Source organism: Crocodylus porosus, unplaced genomic scaffold, assembly GCF_001723895.1.
Source record: "Crocodylus porosus isolate Cpor-Errol unplaced genomic scaffold, CroPor_comp1, whole genome shotgun sequence".
In the NCBI taxonomy this organism is placed as follows: domain Eukaryota; kingdom Metazoa; phylum Chordata; order Crocodylia; family Crocodylidae; genus Crocodylus; species Crocodylus porosus.
Window position 1 is genome coordinate 99,431,848 of NW_017728947.1, and position 13,253 is coordinate 99,445,100.

Sequence of the window (13,253 nt, forward strand, 5' to 3'; positions counted from 1 at the left end):
AAATTTTTGTTTCGTTTGGTACAAAGCTCCGCTTGTATTTTTCAGCGGCTAGGAGAGTTAGGGTAGGAGGGGTAGAATCTACTGCTCAGCCTGAAACAAGCACGTTGTGCCGGACCTAGAGCATTATGGCATTGCTCTCTTTTCAGTAGGCTTTGCTGGCTGCCACTTTTATTAAAATCACATACTTGGTGGTGTTGTGGAATTGGCTCTCGGATCAGGACTCAGATCTTCGCACAAGACACAGTGGTGTATTGGCATGATTCAAGCCCCTGTTTGTCTGCCTTACAAACCCATCTCATAGTTTGGCACTATTATCAGTCTTTCCTTGTGAGAAGCCTGCAAATGAAATAGCACTTTTCTGGACTGAAGTGTGTAAGCAAGGAGTGGAGCAGGGAAAGCTGCTGGCTGCCTGCTTCCCCACACGCTGACCAAACCCAATGCTTTACATCCCCTGGTTTTAATGAGCAGTACATTTGGTCCGCAGAAACTAAAGTGACATTCAGCTCAATATTTTGATAACTGTTATTCCATTTAAAACCGTTGGTTTTTTAAGAGTCAATATTATTATTACAGAGAAGAAAAACAAGGAACTATTTGACCTGGTTCCCTTGCTTTCCTGATACGGTCTGACAATATGTCAATTATGTAGTATTTCCTCTACCTTCTCGGGTAAATTACTGTAATGGGAGAACGAATGTGCAAATACAGTCACTACCTTCTCGCTCTCCTCACAATGATATCTTTATATTGAGTAACATGATTTTGCATAGATCAGGTATCAAATCTATACTGGCTCACCCAGCAAAATTATGACTTCTCTTTCCTTTCAAAAAGTATGCAGATATATGCCCAGGTCTATCCATACAACAAAATACATAGCTTTTTGAAGGGTCACTCAAGGAATCCTTCTGCCAGGGTTTTATCCTGCACCTTGTATGGGTTTTGCCATGGACTTGAGCAGGCACAGGATGTGACCCTCAACAAGGGTTCCTTTTGCTCCCTGTACATGGAACGCCCCCATGGATTGCTCTGCAGATGAAGCTCCGCTTCTTTCCTTCTTCAGACTGCCTCTCAAGGTTGCTTTTCATTGTGAAGTTTATAGAAACTGGTGACAAGCCAGGAGGAAAGTGGGATAAGTGGATACAACCACATTTTTAAAAAGGACGTCTAATCCCTCTTCCTCTGCCTCGTGTTTGATCTTTGATTGTGGACATTTGGGAGAATTGCCTCTTACTTTGTGTTTTGAAAGTGCCTTTGGTATTGCATATGGTGTCATCATCCAAATCAGGGGTGGTCAACCTGCAGTACACATGCCACAGGTGGCACAGGCAGCCTTTGTGTGTGGCATGCAGCAGATCGGGAAGGAGAAAGGCAGTGCGGGGGCACATATGGCAAGGAGCAGGCATTGGAGCATAGGACAGGGAGCAGACAGAAGATTAGGCAGGGAGCACAGGGCAGGAAGCAAAAAGCAGATTAGGCAAGGGAAGAGGTTCGGAGCAACTGGAGAGTGTGCAAAGCTAACTTGCGGCACATCAGCCCAAAAGGTTGTCCCTCACTGATCCAATTCTAATTTGGGGAACTGCTTGTTTGCGGTGTGGGCCACATTTTGTTGCGTTTCATCCTTGCAAGCACCCACTATTGTCAGTTGAGTTGTATGGGTGTGCAGAAATGGAGTTTGACCTGTTAACGTCAGCAACTGGATTCCAATAGAACTCAGTAAAGCTTGGGAAGTACAGCATATTTCGTTCAAACCTCTGTAATATTTGTAAAAATGCGCTTGACCTTTCAATTAATATCTATTAATGTAGCCAACAACTGAGTGGGCATAAGCATTTGGACAAATTCTGTGAGTTTAGCAGACCTGAAGCACATTTAGAATCTGGTTTGCAGGATGACTCTTAGCTTTGTTGAGGCATGCATGTTTTGAGCTCAAACGGCTTGCTTCAAAAGGGTTTTTGCAGTGTTTTCTTTATGCAATAATTTTCCAACAGTATTTTTTTCCAGATGTTGCTTGCTCTGTGTAGCTTGACTGTCCTTTCTGGGACAGCACATTGCATTCCGATGTGAGCTGTCTCAGACTGTGCCACCTTTTCATAATTTGGAAATTCAGTTTAATATTTATGGCTGAGCTCTTGGTTTTTAAATCATATAGAAAAACTCCCACATCTTGAGTGGTAAGTGATGGTATCGTGACACTTACCAGTTTTCTGTTAATTACTGATACTGAACATTAGAATCTATTCTGTCTCTTTTTTTTAAAGACCAATTTCTTTTTTTTTGTTACTTTTGCTGGACTAAGCACAGAATTAAAAGGCTCAGAATTACATGATTGTACTGCAGTGTTTAAGTACTTTATTGCATATGTTATCAAAGATTTTGTAGAAGGTTATAAGCAAGCAAATACCTACTTTGTATCTTTATAGTAGTTACAATGTTATGTTTTACCTCTAATGCTCCTCTTGTTCTAATTTTGCTACCAATATAAACAAGAAGTGTGTGTGATGGACATTTTTTGTCACGTCTTTCAGAAAGAGAATAGATGTTTAGGAATCCATCTTATAATACCTTCCCTTCTAACAGTTGCCTAGTCTGCGCTGCTGCTTTCATCCACACATGCTTCTAGCAGTGTAACTACTGTCTTTTGACTGTAATTACTACATCATTGCCTGTGGTTGTAGGGGACCAAACAGGAGAACTCAGTGGTCCCGTCCTGTGTTTGTATGCCTTATTCCAAGGCAACCCAGCAGTATTTGTAAGCAGTCAAGAACAGGAAGCCAATTTTTAAACCATAAAGAACAGGGGGATCAGAGCACATGGTGACCTCTGCTGTAATCAAGAGTATGAAATTAGGTAATTATCAAGAAGAGATGGGTGGGACAGAACTTCGTCTGTAAGATAGAGGACAGCTTTCATACAAGGGTGATGTCATGTCTCAAACATGTCAGACTAAAGAATCAACTTCTTCCATGGAAGGTGGAAAAAAACTTCTTGACCCTATTTAATTGCTATTGACCTATGTTCTGAAATACGAGTGATTAAATCCTTGATTGTAAGGCATTTGGTTTGTAAGACCTAATGAATGACGAAGCCCATTTGGTGTTCTCTGCAGTGAACAAACAACACAGGAACATGCTGCACATTAAGGGTGTTTTTAGATTCCAAAAGGAAGTTCTCTTCAAAGCCAGCATTTGTACAGCAAGTAACAGAACATATACTTCTAAAAATATATAACAGCTTGTTGAGGCTTATCTTTCATTTCAGTGGGACTGATTTCTTAATGAGGTCCTCTCACATCACCGAATTCCTGCATCTCGTGGCCAAAAACCTTCTCATGGCAGAGATCCACAGTTCCATGAGGAGTCTATGGAGGTCTCCTAACATTCAGAGGGACTCATTTAGTCACTCTTCCCATCTGCTCCAATCCTCTCTTCCTCTGCTCCCTTGCACATACTTCCTGGTTGCCTTGTCCTCCCCCTGCCTCAGCTTGCACTGGCTGGCTGCCATAGCCTCCCTCTCCCATATATCTTTTCCCTGTGGAGGTCTTTCTCAAGAAGGTCCCTGCAAGTAATTGTTGAGATCAAGAATTCAGAAGCTTAAGTACCTATGAAACGACTAGAAAGAGGGAAGGAAGGGCAAGTATTGAGCTAGTATCTGCCAGCACCTCATGCTCATAGAAGTGAAGCCCCCTCAAAAATCTTTTCTTCTTTTTTTTTAAGCCTTTGAGATCCATTTTTCCAGCTTTTCTTCTCAACTAGGAGAGCTAGAAGTTACTTTTCTTGAAAAAAAATGAAAGTTGAAATTCTTATATACTGTAATTTCACGAGAAACTCAGGCTTTGACAACAACAGGTACCCAGAGATTCATAATAAAACCACAAAAGTTGTCAAAGGTGACTCAAAGCAATCTGCCAGTTCATTCTTGTATGTCCCAAATGACTATTCTGCATCCTTGTTGGAAAAATCCTGACCAAGATGATAGCATCCCACTAGTTGATCTGGAGGCTGGTACAGAAAAAGTAAAAACTGCACCTCCCCATGAAGTTAGGAAGGAGAGAACAGCACACTCCAGAAATAGAGGCTTCCTACCCCTTTTCACTTTCCAGAACTACATGCTGTGTCTCATTCTGAAATGTCTTTTCTTCCACTTCAAGAGTTGTTTTATCTTGCTGCTTTCCGAGAGAAATTGACATCTTGTATGTAACACGCAGCCATGAAGAGGAAGGCAGCTCTGGCCCTGTGGAGAGGAGAATTCAAGTACAGTGTGGGAGGGAAAAGACAAGAGCTTCTGAAATGAAAGAACAGAACAGATCTCTAATCTCTAGACTCTGACACATATCTCACTTTTCTCAGTTGCTTAGGAAAAAAAGCTTCGCATCCAAAAAGAAGTGGGAGGTTTAAACAGGATCTCACACACATGTAAATTTCTGTTCAGTGGTCCATGTTATAATTTACATTTATATAGCCCCTTGGATCTCATAGCACTTTAATAAAAGTCACATCTATTCATCATAAGGGTATGCTTAGAGGAAATAAGGAAGCTTCTTAACAGTTCCCACCCACACTTCAACAGTTTGGATTGGTGGTGAAAAAATGGGTCCCCAGTTCAAACTGCAGGCTGCAGTGTAAAATCTAGGCAATTATTCAAGCTGGAATATTTTCAGAACAGGGGAGCTAATATTCCAACTACTGCCAGCGTCAGGGAGGTGTAATGACCACAAGTGGTCAGAAGTGTGGTCTTACAAGATGACATCTTAAGCATTAGGTGCACAAGATGCTGTTCATAGCCGTTGCTTATTACAGTCAATGCTTATTAGTAGCAGCATGTTAGTGCCCTGGTGCTATGTTGCTCTCTGCAGCTGTTGCTGTTGTTTAAGTATATAGCAGGGAAAATATTCTGAGGCAAAATGTTGATGATAAATGGCTGTTGCTCTTAACAGATGTTTCTGCAAATGGGTGTCCACTACTTAGAAAAGAAATATTACATCTGGACTAGATCACTCAACACCATTTCCGGCAGAACATCATGGAGACATTTCATCCAAATACTGTTGTCCAGCCCCGGCGCAGCTTTGCTGACATGGTCCGGCGCAAACCAGTATAGTCGCAAGCAACTGCAAACAGCCATCTGACTCTTGGCGCTTGTGCCTTTCTTGAATAACCTCATTGTAAGAGTCCCAAAAGGTCTTGTAATCAAGTGCGGCATTAATCTAGGAGCAACACTTTAAACAAACAACCCGAAACTCTGAAATGGTGTCCAGAGATAAGGGTGGGGAGCACTTCTTCCCAGCAGGCCACGAGACAGGTGGGAGTTCCTGCTTGTACTGCTCAAACAATTTCAAATTAAAAGAAGGAAGTAAGTTGCAAATGCAGAATTTCTCCCATCTGCTAAAACTGAACAGTTGAGTAGGCTGAGTTAATGAACTGTTCAGTGATTACTGTACATACTTACAGTGAATACTAAGGAAAAGGGGAGGTTTTAAACAAAGGCAAGGTGAGGGGGAAGAAAGTGCAAATACCTGGAAATATAGAAATTACTCTGAAAGCACAAAACCACAAAGACTAATGAGGTTTCAGATCAAAACTACCCCAGGGACAAAATAGTTAACCTTCTCAGAGCTTGGCAGTGGGGAATGATTACTTGTTTTTTCTCTGATGCTATGGTACCAAGTTCTGTATTTTTTCTCCTTTTCAAAGCTGTGATTTTTGCATAACTTCTGGTTTGATGAGATGTAGTGAAGGACCAAACATTTAAGAGCAATTAGGTAAGAAGAGCAATTGTTAGGAAAACAAGAGTGAATGGAAGTTAAAAGGGATCTTTCATTATGCTTTGCCTAAATTCAAATTCTGCTCTTGATAATGTATCAACTGATCTCTTTTGACATCAGAGGTTGTCTGATACAACACGGTCCTTTTGTGTTCAGTTTTGTTAAGATTTATAATGAGTATTTTGGGGGGGGGGGCAGTACTTTACAGAAACTGCTTTTATAATTGATAATGGAAATATTCCCTAATATGGAAAGGTCAGACAATTGAAGATCCACCTTGGATAATAACATAAGAATCACTCTTACAAAAGGCACAAAAGAATAGGATTTGGAGAAACACTCAGTGCAAAACAGCTTTGAAGGGTCTCTTATTTAGGTGGAAAAGCACCTTCTGTTTTTTTTAATTTAACTCTCTCTCCATCTTCCACAACTGTAACTCTGTCCTGGGCCACCCACGCATCAGACTTTGCTAAATGGAAAGACTGTTATGCTGAATAAAATAAATAAATACGGCATCCCCTTCCTCACATTTAGTAAAGCTTCCAATGCCTACTATTCATTTTCAGTCGCAGACTGAATTCACTGTGGCTTATTGAGGATTTCCAGAGTAGAGGTACTTGGCAACAAATCGTGACTTTGCAGTTTTGAAGATTAAATATTATCTTCATTTCCATTTTTTTCTCAGTCAATAGATTTTTGAAATACGTATGCTGAGATCACCATCTTTGCCAGAGAAAAGCCTGCCTTTATATGGAGCCTTTATGGGGTAAGACATGCCATGGGTCAGTTTTGAATGACCACCCGAAGTGAGAGGGAACCTACATATACACCAATGGCCAGACTGAGCTCTGGGGCTACGTTGATTACAATTAAATCAAACACCTGGTGGAGCCTGTGGCCCTCCTCCCCCGTACAAGAAGACGAGAGTGTGGAACCTCTCAGTACAATATAAACGTTGAGTCAGGAAGTCTGTAAAATCCAGTGGGAAAGCGCACGTTCCACGAGCGACTTTTTAAAATGATGGTAGCATGAAAGTAATAATGTAATTGTGGTGGGCCAGAAATTATGCGAGAGGCAAGGATTTCTTAGAGTGATATCTTTTACTGGGCCTTGCAAATGCAAGACATTCTGGGAGACCTGACAAAGAATGCCTTGTATTTGAAAGCTTGTCTAAACTTTATCCCAGCTACATAGTTGGTCCAATAAAAAATCTCTTTTTCAAATTATAAAATGACAAATTTACATGTTAAAAAAAAAATTCCACAAGGCCAATTTATGCAGTCTTTCTGAAGTTATTTATACAAGATGAACCTTCAATGCAGTATTGTTAGACTGTTATCATAACATTTCCATTACTGCTGTATGAGAGAATAATTAACTTGAGCACTATGAAAAAGAGGGGGAAAGAAAGTATCTGTCCTGTAAAATAGCTATTCATCAGATAGAACCTTGTTTACTTGTATTGATCTCGCTGGATGATCGATCCTGCAGACCTCTGCTATGCTCAGAATTTTTCTGTTGTCTATGAGACTTGGGACATTTTGGGGAGACAGGTCAGTGTTTTCGAACCAGATTCTGGAAGTGAGGCTGATCAATATCTATATCTATATTTATATCCACACACACTGACATAAAATGACCTGATTTTATCAGTGCTGGGCATCCATGACTGATTAAAGTCAGGGGGAGTTGTATGTGCTTAGCATTTTTGAAAACCAGGGTACTTCAATTTTAGGGTCTTTACTTGAGGCACGCAGCTCTGAAAATGTTGACTCTGGGTTTCAGTTGTATACTGAGAAAGCATGTCTGCTAGCGATTTCAGTTCTGCACTTTTCCCAATTTGCTGTGTCTGATCACCGTGGAGCATCCACTCCACATGAACTCAACCCTTTCTCATTGAGCTCTGACTAGTCAGGGAAGGAGCAGTGAGGAGCAACAGGCATCTCCACCCACTCTGGCTGTTACAAAGTGGGTAGGAAACCGCTCTCCTACCTCCTGCTGCTTTCCCTGTTTCCATTGCAGGATGAGAGTGTCACATGAGAAGAGATCAAGTAGGTGTACCAGACCCAGAGGCTTGAGGTTTTGTATTGGTACACAGGTCAAGAAGCAGATCTAGTACATGGCCACTAGGCACTTTCAGAGCACAGCACTGCCCAAAGGGAAGGTGGTGTCCTAATCTTCACTAAGGGATTCAACACTAGAGAATCTACTTGGTCGCATTGTTATTGACAGAGTCAGAATGCTTCTATTAATTAAATGAATAAAAGATGCTTATGTTCTTATTAGCAGGACTGCTTTTTGGCACTGTGGTTCATTTGAGCATGTTAATAAAGGTGTTAGGTTAATAGTACTTGCCACCCCAAAAGATGTGAGATGTGGGATCTCAGATCACAAGAGGTAGAAGTTTGGAATAACATCTTTGAGAGGGGAGCTTGCCTCCCTATCCTCAATCACTCATGTATACATACCATTAAATTGTCTGTGTTGGCATTGCTATAACTTCAGTATTTGAATGATTTATATTGCCATTGCGACTAAAACAATTTCTACTCGGCACAGTACAATGTACAGTCCCTTCTCAAGTCCAGCTTGGGAGTGTGACAAACAACAGACAAAAAGGAAAGAGGCATGGTAATGGTCATGAGATCACATGGGTATATATGGCTCAATTGAGACACAGTTCAGTGGTTTCAGATCATCTCTAGTTTTTGCTAACTTTTAATATAAAGGTAGTTATCCCGGAGACAGCTTAGTCATTTGTCCTCAGAAGTTGTTCTGGAGGAGGGATGTCATGGGGGAATAGGTTTGCAGATTAATTCAAGGAAGATGTACCATGGGGTAAGGATGGCATCACTGGTAAAACAAAGGAGGGGAGTTAATATAATAAGAGATGAGCAGCTATATAGTGGACAGAGTAATTTCCCAGTAGTATTTCAGTAAAGGCTCACCCTGTGGCTGCACTAGCTGTGCCTTTTTTTAAACGATTAAACAATATTTTAGAAGATGAGGTATTAGTTAATATTTCCTCTAATGTCAACCAAAGAAGATAATCATGTCTGTTAGCTGGATAAAGTAAGCATATCCAGGGGTGGATCTAGGATTTTGAAAAGGGAGGTGTGCAGGTAGTGTGGGGCATCAGCCCATAACACAACATGCATTTTTCTCATTAAAAAGAAGTGGGAAGCTTTACTAATATGCTTTGGGCTTAGGTCTATATTATGCAGTTTATGATCCAAGCAAAAACAAATGCAATGGAGTCTGTGAGGGGCAGACGTTTGGTGCCTGGGGAGACAGCTGTTATCTCCCAGCCTGGCCACACACAGAACTGCTCCTTGCACCCACATATGTGGGTCCCCCAGACACTTCACCGTGGTCTTCAAGTGTCCCTCACTGACCTTCACCAGGGCATTCTGCATTGCCCCTACCACCTCAAATGCTCACTTGTTCTACTTTGTCCCCCATTTTCCCACATATCCTCCATGGTCAGCCCCGTACCATTGTGCCCCAAACTCATCAGAGTCCAGTGTCCTTCCCTTGCCCCACTGAGTCTTATCCTGCTTCCTCATTGCCCCTGTGAATCCGCTGCACCCTGCGCAGACTCGTCCACATCACACCCCCTGACCTTTCGCCATTCCCTTCCCACCTCACTGAGCTCTCCCCTGCCCCGTGAGCCATCAGCCTTCACTACAGCCCCTCACACCCCTGCATCTCCCTTACCTACTATTCATCTTGCTCCCAACCCCCCCTCACACCACATTGCACCCCCACAGACCACCCTGTCCCCTTCAGCCACAAACCCCATCTGCCCCTCACACCTCCCTGCCCCACAATGCCCCAGGCTGCCTTTACCCTGTGCCTCACTTCGCAAAAGCACCTTAGTACCCATGACCTCTTGTCCAGTCCCTCATGGCCCCCAGGAGCCCTTTCCCCTCCAAACCTCTCCCAAACAGTTCCCCTTGTTCCTTACAGCCCCTGGCCATGGTGTAGATGGGGGGGAAGGTCTGTAACCGTTCCCCTCCCCACCCCTCCAGGATGTCCGTAGCTGGCCTCCACTGCCCTTCAGCCTCGATGCACAGAAGCAAACAGTTGGAGTTGGGGGAGGACTTGTTTTGGCTGCCGGCAGTGCCCCTACCCAGGGAGACCAACCCATCTCATCTGCCCATGCTCAGCTTCATGCTTCCCTGGTTATGCTGCTGCTTACAGTTGGTGTCATCTGCTGCAATAAATAACCAAGGAAAAGGGGACTGCTCTCACTCACCTCTTCGACTCATTTTTGCAACTCCCTCCTGCCTCTGACTGCTGTATCACTGCAGAGCTCAGGCTTTTAGCCTGGCCTTCCCTGCCCTGTCTCGGAGTTACGGGTTTGAATCCCCTGTGAACAAAACCACCTTCTATGTGTTCTTAGATAGCAGCACACCTTTATTGGATGTGTTGGGGGGTAAGCAGAGAAACATTAGTAGGAGTCAATAATGGACGAGGTACTTGTAGAGAAAGGCTAGCTTTATGAGAGGAAGATCAGCGGTTAACACCTGTGCAGTGACGAGATCAAGCCATGATCTGCCCTGATCATATTCCCATGCAAAGGATAAATGCATACTGTTAGTTTTGTAAACTGGGAAAGTTTCTCTCTGTAACACTTCTGCAAAGAAAAATAAGGTTTTTTTTTGCTTAGGTTGTTGATGATGATTTTCAGTGACTTAAGGCTTGAAGCCCTCTACTCAGAGACAAGGCACAGCATGGATAGTCACTGTCTAGCCACCCAGCCTTAGTCTTGCTCTGTGGAGACATCTGTTTTATGTCAGTTTAATTGAGGCCTTTTCTGCTGAGACTGGACAAGTGGCACCAGCAATGATTTTTATAAGACATGCAGCAGAGAAGGAATGATGTATTCCTATATACCAATGAAACAGTTATCAAATGATACCTCCAGATAGCTGCTGTCCTGGCTTGGATTCAAACCAGTGACCTAGAGGGAAACAATTCTATAACCATCTAATACTCCCCTACACCATTTAGTCTGTCACTGGAAGCTGACTCAGAGTGTAATAGCTGTTCTTACAACATCTAATCTTTTCTAACAGAGAGATTTAAGGTAGGCGAGCTCTTACTGCATTTTCACAGGTTTTATTAACAGCAATATTGTAGCGGGCAGTGGGATGAAAATCTTCCTGCTGATGTACTGGATCACTAGGTTTTGAATTCTGTGCAGTTTCCAAATAAGGATAAAATATTGAGATGGTCATGATTTTTTTAAAGGGACAAAATACCAAACTCAGATTGATTTGATAATGGGAGAAGAGTGGAAATTGCCTGACAAAAATTAATAAGTTATGAATTGAATCCTAGGGATGTGTGAGGAATATGTTGACTCTCAGAGAAATGCTAACTGAATACCAGAATGGCCTATGTATGGTCTGTCCAGGGCCCTAGCTTGAGAGGAAACTTTAGAACACAAGGACTGACTTTTTCTACTTATTCTTATTGAATAAAATCACTTTACAGTTAATCCAGCATTAAAAATCTTGGCAGAAAGTCTTCTAGAGAAGGTAGATTTGTTTAATCACTTGGGCCAGAATCCAACCCACTGAAGAGTATAAAATCCACACACTATCACCATTCATCTCAGTAAAAATGCCTCTTTCACGTCCAAGGAAATAGCTAGGGTGGGCATAAATATACCTTTGGTAGGCTGCAGCTCTGTTTCACAAAATCTCTGTATGGTCTGGGTATTTGCAGGCTTTCAGAACTAATTTTTCAAGTTATTTGACAGAAAATTTAGAACCAACCAGTGGGGAAAAAAAAGGATGAACCGTGTTCCAGGAGTAGGAAACTTGCTTCTCTTTACCAAGTTATCCCTGTCCTTATTGAAATCCTTCCTGAAAAGCTCTTCTTCTGTGATGCCCACAAGAAAGCTGTAGTGATGTTGAATTCCCACTCAAACATAAAGTATCCTCTTTCTCGCATGTCCTGTTGTCTTTGCCTTTTGGCTGATAACTCTTTGGGTAAGGAACATCTTTTTGTAACGTTTTGTGCTTCACCAAGCAGACTGCCAACACTAAACAAATAAAGGATATAGGCTGTGGTTATTGCTTGTCTATTTTTGCTAATTCTAACAACATTCCTACACTTATGAAATTCAGCATAGTTTTGTTGAATGTAGTTTTGCTTCACAGTGGGTGCAACTACAAGTGCGCTTTACTGCAGTTGACTAGCTCCGCAGTAAAGTATCACTGTCTACACAAGTGTCAGTATTAGGTTGCAGTCGATTAATTAACTCTGCCATAAGTACTATCCCTGACAGTACTATCTTATGGCAAAGTAGTTAACTCTGCTGAAATGCTTTTGTAGACGGTCTGCTGCCCAGACCTGCGCTTTGACACCCTCGTGCCCCAGCCAGTCCCTCCACTGCCCAACACCAGCACCTGGAGGCCAGGACTGGGCCTCGCACATGAAGATGCTGCATCCAGGAGCAGCTGACTCTGGTGCGAACTGCACCGGAGTTTATCCCTGTGAATTAGTTGAACATGTAGATGCACCCAGTGGTGTGTAAAGTTGTCTAACCATGAAGAATCAAAGTCCAAGCTATTTTGACTGAGAACTTTTGGGCGGCTTTAGAATATCAGTCACCTCAGTCATTTAGTAAGTACGTTAACAGCTAGTTTCTAAGTAAGATCAGTTTCCATTTGGCATAGAAAATTAAACAAGCCTCCAAAGGAGAAGTTTACAGAAGTAATCTTTCATATTGGTCTCTGAAAGCTCTGTCCTTTTCTTTGTATTCTCTGATCGTCTTTAACCTTGTCTCTTTCAGATCCATTTAGGATTTGAAACAGTTTGTTCAACTCCATTATCAAAGTGAACATTTGCAACAAGGACAACTTTTGGCAAAACATCCATGTGATTAAAGGTAATATGCTAATCATTTCATTGCTTTATTATTAGGGCTGTGTAAAATTTCAGTAGCCTTTTCATTTCAGAGGAGTTTCGGTGCCCGAAACACTGAATCCAAAATGAAACAGAAGGCTCTGAAACATTTCCAAAATGAAACAAAACCATCCAAAATGTTTTAGAAATGTTTCAGAGCCAGGCTTGAAGGGAAACAGAAACTAAGAAGAGGGAGGGGGAAGCGGGGCGGAAGAACCGCTCTGATACTGACATCTGTAGCAGTCCAGTGTCTGCGAGCTGTCTCCAAGGTCCCTTCCCATCCCAGCACTCTGGGGGAGGGAGGGCAGCCTGCTGTCATCCTGCTTGCAGATCCGGAGGCCTGCGCCCCCCAGGAGTCTGGCACAGCCCCATAGCCCTCCTAGGGGGCGCAGGCCCCCCGGATCTGTGTGTGTGATGACAGCATGCTACCGCTGCCAGCTGGGGCTGGGGCCACTGCCAGCACCTGAGTTTGCCTGGCACAGCCCACGCTGAGTACAGCTGGGGAGCTGTGGGAGAAGCCCCCATGGCTGCCCTGCCCAGCCCCACCACCTGGCACTTTAAAAAAAAA

General features: G+C 42.7%; 1 protein-coding gene across 1 annotated transcript in view; it reads left to right on the forward strand.

Moving 5' to 3' along the window:
• The first annotated feature begins 12,548 nt into the window (after positions 1-12,548).
• The window catches only part of LOC109321780 (protein LBH), a 15,949-nt gene continuing 15,244 nt past the window's right edge, over positions 12,549-13,253 (forward strand). Inside the window, exon 1 of the mRNA XM_019552549.1 lies at positions 12,549-12,668. The gene's annotated coding sequence lies outside the window, so the exon portion shown is untranslated. The remainder of the gene's footprint in view (positions 12,669-13,253) is intronic.